General features: G+C 47.4%; 28 non-coding genes across 28 annotated transcripts; all 28 read left to right on the forward strand.

Annotated features, from left to right (window-relative positions):
- The first annotated feature begins 176 nt into the window (after window positions 1–176).
- LOC145145015 (5S ribosomal RNA) lies at window positions 177–295 on the forward strand. Its single transcript, XR_013726009.1, has one exon. It is a non-coding gene; the product is annotated as a 5S ribosomal RNA (ribosomal RNA).
- A 229-nt stretch (window positions 296–524) lies between these two features.
- Window positions 525–643, forward strand: LOC145148392 (5S ribosomal RNA). Its single transcript, XR_013729279.1, has one exon. It is a non-coding gene; the product is annotated as a 5S ribosomal RNA (ribosomal RNA).
- A 229-nt stretch (window positions 644–872) lies between these two features.
- On the forward strand, window positions 873–991 carry LOC145156066 (5S ribosomal RNA). Its single transcript, XR_013736491.1, has one exon. It is a non-coding gene; the product is annotated as a 5S ribosomal RNA (ribosomal RNA).
- Window positions 992–1221: 230 nt separating this feature from the next.
- On the forward strand, window positions 1222–1340 carry LOC145137297 (5S ribosomal RNA). Its single transcript, XR_013720980.1, has one exon. It is a non-coding gene; the product is annotated as a 5S ribosomal RNA (ribosomal RNA).
- Window positions 1341–1569: 229 nt separating this feature from the next.
- On the forward strand, window positions 1570–1688 carry LOC145149963 (5S ribosomal RNA). The gene has a single exon (XR_013730798.1). It is a non-coding gene; the product is annotated as a 5S ribosomal RNA (ribosomal RNA).
- Window positions 1689–1917: 229 nt separating this feature from the next.
- LOC145148404 (5S ribosomal RNA) lies at window positions 1918–2036 on the forward strand. The gene has a single exon (XR_013729290.1). It is a non-coding gene; the product is annotated as a 5S ribosomal RNA (ribosomal RNA).
- Window positions 2037–2267: 231 nt separating this feature from the next.
- Window positions 2268–2386, forward strand: LOC145137302 (5S ribosomal RNA). The gene has a single exon (XR_013720981.1). It is a non-coding gene; the product is annotated as a 5S ribosomal RNA (ribosomal RNA).
- A 231-nt stretch (window positions 2387–2617) lies between these two features.
- LOC145145747 (5S ribosomal RNA) lies at window positions 2618–2736 on the forward strand. The gene has a single exon (XR_013726705.1). It is a non-coding gene; the product is annotated as a 5S ribosomal RNA (ribosomal RNA).
- A 228-nt stretch (window positions 2737–2964) lies between these two features.
- LOC145154603 (5S ribosomal RNA) lies at window positions 2965–3083 on the forward strand. Its single transcript, XR_013735071.1, has one exon. It is a non-coding gene; the product is annotated as a 5S ribosomal RNA (ribosomal RNA).
- A 228-nt stretch (window positions 3084–3311) lies between these two features.
- LOC145154743 (5S ribosomal RNA) lies at window positions 3312–3430 on the forward strand. The gene has a single exon (XR_013735203.1). It is a non-coding gene; the product is annotated as a 5S ribosomal RNA (ribosomal RNA).
- Window positions 3431–3660: 230 nt separating this feature from the next.
- Window positions 3661–3779, forward strand: LOC145148415 (5S ribosomal RNA). Its single transcript, XR_013729301.1, has one exon. It is a non-coding gene; the product is annotated as a 5S ribosomal RNA (ribosomal RNA).
- Window positions 3780–4008: 229 nt separating this feature from the next.
- Window positions 4009–4127, forward strand: LOC145148428 (5S ribosomal RNA). Its single transcript, XR_013729313.1, has one exon. It is a non-coding gene; the product is annotated as a 5S ribosomal RNA (ribosomal RNA).
- Window positions 4128–4354: 227 nt separating this feature from the next.
- LOC145148440 (5S ribosomal RNA) lies at window positions 4355–4473 on the forward strand. Its single transcript, XR_013729324.1, has one exon. It is a non-coding gene; the product is annotated as a 5S ribosomal RNA (ribosomal RNA).
- A 227-nt stretch (window positions 4474–4700) lies between these two features.
- LOC145153134 (5S ribosomal RNA) lies at window positions 4701–4819 on the forward strand. The gene has a single exon (XR_013733660.1). It is a non-coding gene; the product is annotated as a 5S ribosomal RNA (ribosomal RNA).
- Window positions 4820–5049: 230 nt separating this feature from the next.
- Window positions 5050–5168, forward strand: LOC145148452 (5S ribosomal RNA). The gene has a single exon (XR_013729335.1). It is a non-coding gene; the product is annotated as a 5S ribosomal RNA (ribosomal RNA).
- A 229-nt stretch (window positions 5169–5397) lies between these two features.
- On the forward strand, window positions 5398–5516 carry LOC145156058 (5S ribosomal RNA). Its single transcript, XR_013736483.1, has one exon. It is a non-coding gene; the product is annotated as a 5S ribosomal RNA (ribosomal RNA).
- Window positions 5517–5744: 228 nt separating this feature from the next.
- LOC145154604 (5S ribosomal RNA) lies at window positions 5745–5863 on the forward strand. Its single transcript, XR_013735072.1, has one exon. It is a non-coding gene; the product is annotated as a 5S ribosomal RNA (ribosomal RNA).
- A 228-nt stretch (window positions 5864–6091) lies between these two features.
- Window positions 6092–6210, forward strand: LOC145148463 (5S ribosomal RNA). Its single transcript, XR_013729346.1, has one exon. It is a non-coding gene; the product is annotated as a 5S ribosomal RNA (ribosomal RNA).
- Window positions 6211–6437: 227 nt separating this feature from the next.
- LOC145153135 (5S ribosomal RNA) lies at window positions 6438–6556 on the forward strand. Its single transcript, XR_013733661.1, has one exon. It is a non-coding gene; the product is annotated as a 5S ribosomal RNA (ribosomal RNA).
- A 229-nt stretch (window positions 6557–6785) lies between these two features.
- On the forward strand, window positions 6786–6904 carry LOC145148474 (5S ribosomal RNA). Its single transcript, XR_013729357.1, has one exon. It is a non-coding gene; the product is annotated as a 5S ribosomal RNA (ribosomal RNA).
- Window positions 6905–7134: 230 nt separating this feature from the next.
- LOC145146198 (5S ribosomal RNA) lies at window positions 7135–7253 on the forward strand. Its single transcript, XR_013727144.1, has one exon. It is a non-coding gene; the product is annotated as a 5S ribosomal RNA (ribosomal RNA).
- A 228-nt stretch (window positions 7254–7481) lies between these two features.
- On the forward strand, window positions 7482–7600 carry LOC145154606 (5S ribosomal RNA). The gene has a single exon (XR_013735073.1). It is a non-coding gene; the product is annotated as a 5S ribosomal RNA (ribosomal RNA).
- A 228-nt stretch (window positions 7601–7828) lies between these two features.
- LOC145148486 (5S ribosomal RNA) lies at window positions 7829–7947 on the forward strand. Its single transcript, XR_013729368.1, has one exon. It is a non-coding gene; the product is annotated as a 5S ribosomal RNA (ribosomal RNA).
- Window positions 7948–8177: 230 nt separating this feature from the next.
- On the forward strand, window positions 8178–8296 carry LOC145155784 (5S ribosomal RNA). The gene has a single exon (XR_013736212.1). It is a non-coding gene; the product is annotated as a 5S ribosomal RNA (ribosomal RNA).
- Window positions 8297–8525: 229 nt separating this feature from the next.
- On the forward strand, window positions 8526–8644 carry LOC145154782 (5S ribosomal RNA). Its single transcript, XR_013735243.1, has one exon. It is a non-coding gene; the product is annotated as a 5S ribosomal RNA (ribosomal RNA).
- Window positions 8645–8873: 229 nt separating this feature from the next.
- On the forward strand, window positions 8874–8992 carry LOC145154218 (5S ribosomal RNA). Its single transcript, XR_013734702.1, has one exon. It is a non-coding gene; the product is annotated as a 5S ribosomal RNA (ribosomal RNA).
- Window positions 8993–9219: 227 nt separating this feature from the next.
- LOC145148497 (5S ribosomal RNA) lies at window positions 9220–9338 on the forward strand. Its single transcript, XR_013729379.1, has one exon. It is a non-coding gene; the product is annotated as a 5S ribosomal RNA (ribosomal RNA).
- A 227-nt stretch (window positions 9339–9565) lies between these two features.
- LOC145153136 (5S ribosomal RNA) lies at window positions 9566–9684 on the forward strand. The gene has a single exon (XR_013733662.1). It is a non-coding gene; the product is annotated as a 5S ribosomal RNA (ribosomal RNA).
- The last annotated feature ends 209 nt before the right edge of the window (window positions 9685–9893 follow it).

Consider the following 9893-nt stretch of genomic DNA (forward strand, 5'->3'; position numbering starts at 1 on the left):
GTTTTTTTTTCTTTCTTGCTATTTCTATGCTCGGGTGGCCTCCGTTTCATGGTTCATGGTCTTCGTATTTTTGGAACGGAGCCGATCGGTCACGTGGGTCCCATGCCTCGCGTACGAAAACAAAGGAGGTTCTGCGTCTTTTAAGACATACAAGCAATAAGCATGGATAGTATTTCGGGTGCGATCATACCAGCACTAATGCACCGGATCCCATCAGAACTCCGCAATTAAGCGTGCATGGGCGAGAGTAGTACTAGGATGGGTGACCCCCTGGGAAGTCCTCGTGTTGCACCCCCCTTTTTCGTTGTCCGTTTGCGTTTTTTTAGATTTTACGTGCAGTTTTTTTTTGTTTTTTTTTCTTTCTTGCTATTTCTATGCTCGGGTGGCCTCCGCTTCATGGTTGATGGTTTTCGTATTTTTGGAACGGAGCCGATCGGTCACGTGGGTTCCACGCCTCGCGTACGAAAACAAAGGAGGTTCTGCGTCTTTTAAGACATAAAAGCAATAAGCATGGATAGTATTTCGGGTGCGATCATACCAGCACTAATGCACCGGATCCCATCAGAACTCCGCAGTTAAGCGTGCTTGGGCGAGAGTAGTACTAGGATGGGTGACCCCCTGGGAAGTCCTCGTGTTGCACCCCCCCTTTTTCGTTGTCCGTTTGCGTTTTTTTAGATTTTACGTGCGGTTTTTTTTGTTTTTTTTTCTTTCTTGCTATTTCTATGCTCGGGTGGCCTCCGCTTCATGGTTCATGGTCTTCGTATTTTTGGAACGGAGCCGATCGGTCACGTGGGTTCCACGCCTCGCGTACGAAAACAAAGGAGGTTCTGCGTCTTTTAAGACATACAAGCAATAAGCATGGACAGTATTTCGGGTGCGATCATACCAGCACTAATGCACCGGATCCCATCAGAACTCCGTAGTTAAGCGTGCTTGGGCGAGAGTAGTACTAGGATGGGTGACCCCCTGGGAAGTCCTCGTGGTGCACCCCCTTTTTCGTTGTCCGTTTGCGTTTTTCTAGATTTTACGTGCAATTTTTTTTTTGTTTTTTTTTTCTTTCTTGTTATTTCTATGCTCGGGTGGCCTCCGTTTCATGGTTCATGGTCTTCGTATTTTTGGAACGGAGCCGATCGGTCACGTGGGTCCCACGCCTCGCGTACGAAAACAAAGGAGGTTCTGCGTCTTTTAAGACATACAAGCAATAAGCATGAATAGTATTTCCGGTGCGATCATACCAGCACTAATGCACCGGATCCCATCAGAACTCCGCAGTTAAGCGTGCTTGGGCGAGAGTAGTACTAGGATGGGTGACCCCCTGGGAAGTCCTCGTGTTGCACCCCCCTTTTTCGTTGTCCGTTTGCGTTTTTTTAGATTTTACGTGCGGTTTTTTTTGTTTTTTTTTTCTTTCTTGCTATTTCTATGCTCGGGTGGCCTCCGCTTCATGGTTGATGGTTTTCGTATTTTTGGAACGGAGCGGATCGGTCACGTGGGTTCCACGCCTCGCGTACGGAAACAAAGGAGGTTCTGCGTCTTTTAACACATAAAAGCAATAAGCATGGATAGTATTTCGGGTGCGATCATACTAGCACTAATGCACCGGATCCCATCAGAACTTCGCAGTTAAGCGAGCTTGGGCGAGAGTAGTACTAGGATGGGTGACCCCCTGGGAAGTCCTCATGTTGCACCCCCCTTTTTCGTTGTCCGTTTGCGTTTTTTTAGATTTTACGTGCGGTTTTTTTTTGTTTTTTTTTCTTTCTTGCTTTTTTTATGCTCGGGTGGCCTCCGCTTCATGGTTGATGGTTTTCGTATTTTTGGAACGGAGCCGATCGGTCACGTGGGTTCCACAACTCGCGTACGAAAACAAAGGAGGTTCTGCGTCTTTTAAGACATACAAGCAATAAGCATGGATAATATTTCGGGTGCGATCATACCAGCACTAATGCACCGGATCCCATCAGAACTCCGCAGTTAAGCGTGCTTGGGCGAGAGTAGTACTAGGATGGGTGACCCCCTGGGAAGTCCTCGTGTTGCACCCCCCTTTTTCGTTGTCCGTTTGCGTTTTTCTAGATTTTACGTGCAGTTTTTTTTTTTTGTTTTTTTTCTTTCTTGCTATTTCTATGCTCGGGTGGCCTCCGTTTCATAGTTCATGGTCTTCGTATTTTTGGAACGGAGCCGATCGGTCACGTGGGTCCCACGCCTCGCGTACGAAAACAAAGGAGGTTCTGCGTCTTTTAAGACATACAAGCAATAAGCATGGATAGTATTTCCGGTGCGATCATACCAGCACTAATGCACCGGATCCCATCAGAACTCCGCAGTTAAGCGTGCTTGGGCGAGAGTAGTACTAGGATGGGTGACCCCCTGGGAAGTCCTCGTGTTGCACCCCCCTTTTTCGTTGTCCGTTTGCGTTTTTTTAGATTTTACGTGCGGTTTTTTTTTTGTTTTTTTTTTCTTTCTTGCTATTTCTATGCTCGGGTGGCCTCCGCTTCATGGTTGATGGTTTTCGTATTTTTGGAACGGAGCGGATCGGTCACGTGGGTTCCACGCCTCGCGTACGAAAACAAAGGAGGTTCTGCGTCTTTTAAGACATAAAAGCAATAAGCATGGATAGTATTTCGGGTGCGATCATACCAGCATTAATGCACCGGATCCCATCAGAACTTCGCAGTTAAGCGTGCATGGGCGAGAGTAGTACTAGGATGGGTGACCCCCTGGGAAGTCCTCGTGTTGCACCCCCCCTTTTTCGTTGTCCGTTTGCGTTTTTTTAGATTTTACGTGCGGTTTTTTTTTTGTTTTTTTTTTCTTGCTATTTCTATGCTCGGGTGGCCTCCGTTTCAAGGTTCATGGTCTTCGTATTTTTGGAACGGAGCCGATCGGTCACGTGGGTCCCACGCCTCGCGTACGAAAACAAAGGAGGTTCTGTGTCTTTTAAGACATACAAGCAATAAGCATGGACAGTATTTCGGGTGTGATCATACCAGCACTAATGCACCGGATCCCATCAGAACTCCGCAGTTAAGCGTGCTTGGGCGAGAGTAGTACTAGGATGGGTGACCCCATGGGAAGTCCTCGTGTTGCACCCCCTTTTTCGTTGTCCGTTTGCGTTTTTTTAGATTTTACGTGCGTTTTTTTTTTGTTTTTTTTTCTTTCTTGCTATTTCTATGCTCGGGTGGCCTCCGCTTCATGGTTGATGGTCTTCGTATTTTTGGAACGGAGCGGATCGGTCACGTGGGTCCCACGCCTCGCGTACGAAAACAAAGGAGTTTCTGCGTCTTTTAAGACATACAAGCAATAAGCATGGATAGTATTTTGGGTGTGATCATACCAGCACTAATGCACCGGATCCCATCAGAACTCCGCAGTTAAGCGTGCTTGGGCGAGAGTAGTACTAGGATGGGTGACCCCCTGGGAACTCCTCGTGTTGCACCCCCCTTTTTCGTTGTCCGTTTGCGTTTTTTTAGATTTTACGTGCGGTTTTTTTTTGTTTTTTTTTTCTTTCTTGCTATTTCTATCCTCGGGTGGCCTCCGTTTCATGGTTCGTGGTCTTCGTATTTTTGGAACGGTGCCGATCGGTCACGTGGGTCCCACGCCTCGCGTACGAAAACAAAGGAGGTTCTGCGTCTTTTAAGACATACAAGCAATAAGCATGGATAGTATTTCGGGTGCGATCATACCAGCACTAATGCACCGGATCCCATCAGAACTCCGCAGTTAAGCGTGCTTGGGCGAGAGTAGTACTAGGATGGGTGACCCCCTGGGAAGTCCTCGTGTTGCACCCCCCTTTTTCGTTGTCCGTTTGCGTTTTTTTAGATTTTACGTGCGGTTTTTTTTTGTTTTTTTTTCTTTCTTGCTATTTCTATGCTCGGGTGGCCTCCAATTCATGGTTGATGGTTTTCGTATTTTTGGAACGGAGCCGATCGGTCACGTGGGTCCCACGCCTCGCGTACGAAAACAAAGGAGGCTCTGCGTCTTTTAAGACATACAAGCAATAAGCATGGATAGTATTTCGGGTGCGATCATACCAGCACTAATGCACCGGATCCCATCAGAACTCCGCAGTTAAGCGTGCTTGGGCGAGAGTAGTACTAGGATGGGTGACCCCCTGGGAAGTCCTCGTGTTGCACCCCCCCTTTTTCGTTGTCCGTTTGCGTTTTTTTAGATTTTACGTGCGGTTTTTTTTTGTTTTTTTTTTCTTGCTATTTCTATGCTCGGGTGGCCTCCGTTTCATGGTTCATGGTCTTCGTATTTTTGGAACGGAGCCGATCGGTCACGTGGGTCCCACGCCTCGCGTACGAAAACAAAGGAGGTTCTGTGTCTTTTAAGACATACAAGCAATAAGCATGGACAGTATTTCGGGTGCGATCATACCAGCACTAATGCACCGGATCCCATCAGAACTCCGCAGTTAAGCGTGCTTGGGCGAGAGTAGTACTAGGATGGGTGACCCCCTGGGAAGTCCTCGTGTTGCACCCCCCCTTTTTCGTTGTCCGTTTGCGTTTTTTTAGATTTTACGGCGGTTTTTTTTTTGTTTTTTTTTTCTTGCTATTTCTATGCTCGGGTGGCCTCCGTTTCAAGGTTCACGGTCTTCGTATTTTTGGAACGGAGCCGATCGGTCACGTGGGTCCCACGCCTCACGTACGAAAACAAAGGAGGTTCTGTGTATTTTAAGACATACAAGCAATAAGCATGGACAGTATTTCGGGTGCGATCATACCAGCACTAATGCACCGGATCCCATCAGAACTCCGCAGTTAAGCGTGCTTGGGCGAGAGTAGTACTAGGATGGGTGACCCCATGGGAAGTCCTCGTGTTGCACCCCCCTTTTTCGTTGTCCGTTTGCGTTTTTTTAGATTTTACGTGCGTTTTTTTTTTTTGTTTTTTTTCTTTCTTTCTATGTCTATGCTCGGGTGGCCTCCGCTTCATGGTTGATGGTCTTCGTATTTTTGGAACGGAGCTGATCGGTCACGTGGGTCCCACGCCTCGCGTACGAAAACAAAGGAGTTTCTGCGTCTTTTAAGACATACAAGCAATAAGCATGGATAGTATTTTGGGTGCGATCATACCAGCACTAATGCACCGGATCCCATCAGAACTCCGCAGTTAAGCGTGCTTGGGCGAGAGTAGTACTAGGATGGGTGACCCCCTGGGAAGTCCTCGTGTTGCACCCCCCTTTTTCGTTGTCCGTTTGCGTTTTTTTAGATTTTACGTGCGGTTTTTTTTTGTTTTTTTTTCTTTCTTGCTATTTCTATGCTCGGGTGGCCTCCGCTTCATGGTTGATGGTTTTCGTATTTTTGGAACGGAGCGGATCGGTCACGTGGGTTCCACGCCTCGCGTACGAAAACAAAGGAGGTTCTGCGTCTTTTAAGACATAAAAGCAATAAGCATGGATTGTATTTCGGGTGCGATCATACCAGCACTAATGCACCGGATCCCATCAGAACTTCGCAGTTAAGCGTGCTTGGGCGAGAGTAGTACTAGGATGGGTGACCCCCTGGGAAGTCCTCGTGTTGCACCCCCCCTTTTTCGTTGTCCGTTTGCGTTTTTTTAGATTTTACGTGCGGTTTTTTTTTTGTTTTTTTTTTCTTGCTATTTCTATGCTCGGGTGGCCTCCGTTTCAAGGTTCATGGTCTTCGTATTTTTGGAACGGAGCCGATCGGTCACGTGGGTCCCACGCCTCGCGTACGAAAACAAAGGAGGTTCTGTGTCTTTTAAGACATACAAGCAATAAGCATGGACAGTATTTCGGGTGTGATCATACCAGCACTAATGCACCGGATCCCATCAGAACTCCGCAGTTAAGCGTGCTTGGGCGAGAGTAGTACTAGGATGGGTGACCCCATGGGAAGTCCTCGTGTTGCACCCCCTTTTTCGTTGTCCGTTTGCGTTTTTTTAGATTTTACGTGCGTTTTTTTTTTGTTTTTTTTTCTTTCTTGCTATTTCTATGCTCGGGTGGCCTCCGCTTCATGGTTGATGGTCTTCGTATTTTTGGAACGGAGCGGATCGGTCACGTGGGTCCCACGCCTCGCGTACGAAAACAAAGGAGGTTCTGCGTCTTTTAAGACATACAAGCAATAAGCATGGATAGTATTTCGGGTGCGATCATACCAGCACTAATGCACCGGATCCCATCAGAACTCCGCAGTTAAGCGTGCTTGGGCGAGAGTAGTACTAGGATGGGTGACCCCCTGGGAAGTCCTCGTGTTGCACCCCCCCTTTTTCGTTGTCCGTTTGCGTTTTTTTAGATTTTACGGCGGTTTTTTTTTTGTTTTTTTTTTCTTGCTATTTCTATGCTCGGGTGGCCTCCGTTTCAAGGTTCACGGTCTTCGTATTTTTGGAACGGAGCCGATCGGTCACGTGGGTCCCACGCCTCACGTACGAAAACAAAGGAGGTTCTGTGTCTTTTAAGACATACAAGCAATAAGCATGGACAGTATTTCGGGTGCGATCATACCAGCACTAATGCACCGGATCCCATCAGAACTCCGCAGTTAAGCGTGCTTGGGCGAGAGTAGTACTAGGATGGGTGACCCCATGGGAAGTCCTCGTGTTGCACCCCCCTTTTTCGTTGTCCGTTTGCGTTTTTTTAGATTTTACGTGCGTTTTTTTTTTTGTTTTTTTTCTTTCTTTCTATGTCTATGCTCGGGTGGCCTCCGCTTCATGGTTGATGGTCTTCGTATTTTTGGAACGGAGCTGATCGGTTACGTGGGTCCCACGCCTCGCGTACGAAAACAAAGGAGTTTCTGCGTCTTTTAAGACATACAAGCAATAAGCATGGATAGTATTTTGGGTGCGATCATACCAGCACTAATGCACCGGATCCCATCAGAACTCCGCAGTTAAGCGTGCTTGGGCGAGAGTAGTACTAGGATGGGTGACCCCCTGGGAAGTCCTCGTGTTGCACCCCCCTTTTTCGTTGTCCGTTTGCGTTTTTTTAGATTTTACGTGCGGTTTTTTTTTGTTTTTTTTTTCTTTCTTGCTATTTCTATGCTCGGGTGGCCTCCGCTTCATGGTTGATGGTTTTCGTATTTTTCGAACGGAGCGGATCGGTCACGTGGGTTCCACGCCTCGCGTACGAAAACAAAGGAGGTTCTGCGTCTTTTAAGACATAAAAGCAATAAGCATGGATTGTATTTCGGGTGCGATCATACCAGCACTAATGCACCGGATCCCATCAGAACTTCGCAGTTAAGCGTGCTTGGGCGAAAGTAGTACTAGGATGGGTGACCCCCTGGGAAGTCCTCGTGTTGCACCCCCCCTTTTTCGTTGTCCGTTTGCGTTTTTTTAGACTTTACGTGCGGTTTTTTTTTTGTTTTTTTTTTCTTGCTATTTCTATGCTCGGGTGGCCTCCGTTTCAAGGTTCATGGTCTTCGTATTTTTGGAACGGAGCCGATCGGTCACGTGGGTCCCACGCCTCGCGTACGAAAACAAAGGAGGTTCTGTGTCTTTTAAGACATACAAGCAATAAGCATGGACAGTATTTCGGGTGTGATCATACCAGCACTAATGCACCGGATCCCATCAGAACTCCGCAGTTAAGCGTGCTTGGGCGAGAGTAGTACTAGGATGGGTGACCCCATGGGAAGTCCTCGTGTTGCACCCCCTTTTTCGTTGTCCGTTTGCGTTTTTTTAGATTTTACGTGCGTTTTTTTTTTGTTTTTTTTTCTTTCTTGCTATTTCTATGCTCGGGTGGCCTCCGCTTCATGGTTGATGGTCTTCGTATTTTTGGAACGGAGCGGATCGGTCACGTGGGTCCCACGCCTCGCGTACGAAAACAAAGGAGTTTCTGCGTCTTTTAAGACATATAAGCAATAAGCATGGATAGTATTTTGGGTGCGATCATACCAGCACTAATGCACCGGATCCCATCAGAACTCCGCAGTTAAGCGTGCTTGGGCGAGAGTAGTACTAGGATGGGTGACCCCCTGGGAAGTCCTCGTGTTGCACCCCCCTTTTTCGTTGTCCGTTTGCGTTTTTTTAGATTTTACGTGCGGTTTTTTTTTGTTTTTTTTTTCTTTCTTGCTATTTCTATCCTCGGGTGGCCTCCGTTTCATGGTTCGTGGTCTTCGTATTTTTGGAACGGTGCCGATCGGTCACGTGGGTCCCACGCCTCGCGTACGAAAACAAAGGAAGTTCTGCGTCTTTTAAGACATACAAGCAATAAGCATGGATAGTATTTCGGGTGCGATCATACCAGCACTAATGCACCGGATCCCATCAGAACTCCGCAGTTAAGCGTGCTTGGGTGAGAGTAGTACTAGGATGGGTGACCCCCTGGGAAGTCCTCGTGTTGCACCCCCCTTTTTCGTTGTCCGTTTGCGTTTTTTTAGATTTTACGTGCGGTTTTTTTTTGTTTTTTTTTCTTTCTTGCTATTTCTATGCTCGGGTGGCCTCCGTTTCATGGTTCATGGTCTTCGTATTTTTGGAACGGAGCCGATCGGTCACGTGGGTCCCACGCATCGCGTACGAAAACAAAGGAGGTTCTGCGTCTTTTAAGACATACAAGCAATAAGCATGGATAGTATTTCGGGTGCGATCATACCAGCACTAATGCACCGGATCCCATCAGAACTCCGCAGTTAAGCGTGCTTGGGCGAGAGTAGTACTAGGATGGGTGACCCCCTGCGAAGTCCTCGTGTTGCACCCCCCTTTTTCGTTGTCCATTTGCGTTTTTTTAGATTTTACGTGCGGTTTTTTTTTGTTTTTTTTTCTTTCTTGCTATTTCTGTGCTCGGGTGGCCTCCGCTTCATGGTTGATGGTTTTCGTATTTTTGGAACGGAGCCGATCGGTCACGTGGGTCCCACGCCTCGTGTACGAAAACAAAGGAGGTTCTGCGTCTTTTAAGACATACAAGCAATAAGCATGGATAGTATTTCGGGTGCGATCATACCAGCACTAATGCACCGGATCCCATCAGAACTCCGCAGTTAAGCGTGCTTGGGCGAGAGTAGTACTAGGATGGGTGACCCCCTGGGAAGTCCTTGTGTTGCACCCCCCCTTTTTCGTTGTCCGTTTGCGTTTTTTTAGATTTTACGTGCGGTTTTTTTTTGTTTTTTTTTTCTTGCTATTTCTATGCTCGGGTGGCCTCCGTTTCATGGTTCATGGTCTTCGTATTTTTGGAACGGAGCCGATCGGTCACGTGGGTCCCACGCCTCGCGTACGAAAACAAAGGAGGTTCTGTGTCTTTTAAGACATACAAGCAATAAGCATGGACAGTATTTCGGGTGCGATCATACCAGCACTAATGCACCGGATCCCATCAGAACTCCGCAGTTAAGCGTGCTTGGGCGAGAGTAGTACTAGGATGGGTGACCCCCTGGGAAGTCCTCGTGTTGCACCCCCCCTTTTTCGTTGTCCGTTTGCGTTTTTTTAGATTTTACGGCGGTTTTTTTTTTGTTTTTTTTTTCTTGCTATTTCTATGCTCGGGTGGCCTCCGTTTCAAGGTTCACGGTCTTCGTATTTTTGGAACGGAGCCGATCGGTCACGTGGGTCCCACGCCTCACGTACGAAAACAAAGGAGGTTCTGTGTCTTTTAAGACATACAAGCAATAAGCATGGACAGTATTTCGGGTGCGATCATACCAGCACTAATGCACCGGATCCCATCAGAACTCCGCAGTTAAGCGTGCTTGGGCGAGAGTAGTACTAGGATGGGTGACCCCATGGGAAGTCCTCGTGTTGCACCCCCCTTTTTCTTTGTCCGTTTGCGTTTTTTTAGATTTTACGTGCGTTTTTTTTTGTTTTTTTTCTTTCTTTCTATGTCTATGCTCGGGTGGCCTCCGCTTCATGGTTGATGGTCTTCGTATTTTTGGAACGGAGCTGATCGGTCACGTGGGTCCCACGCCTCGCGTACGAAAACAAAGGAGTTTCTGCGTCTTTTAAGACATACAAGCAAT

The sequence above is a fragment of the Lactuca virosa genome, chromosome 1 (assembly GCF_052849685.1).
Source record: "Lactuca virosa cultivar CGN04683 chromosome 1, Lactuca_virosa_CGN04683_v6, whole genome shotgun sequence".
Taxonomy (NCBI): Eukaryota; Viridiplantae; Streptophyta; class Magnoliopsida; order Asterales; family Asteraceae; genus Lactuca; species Lactuca virosa.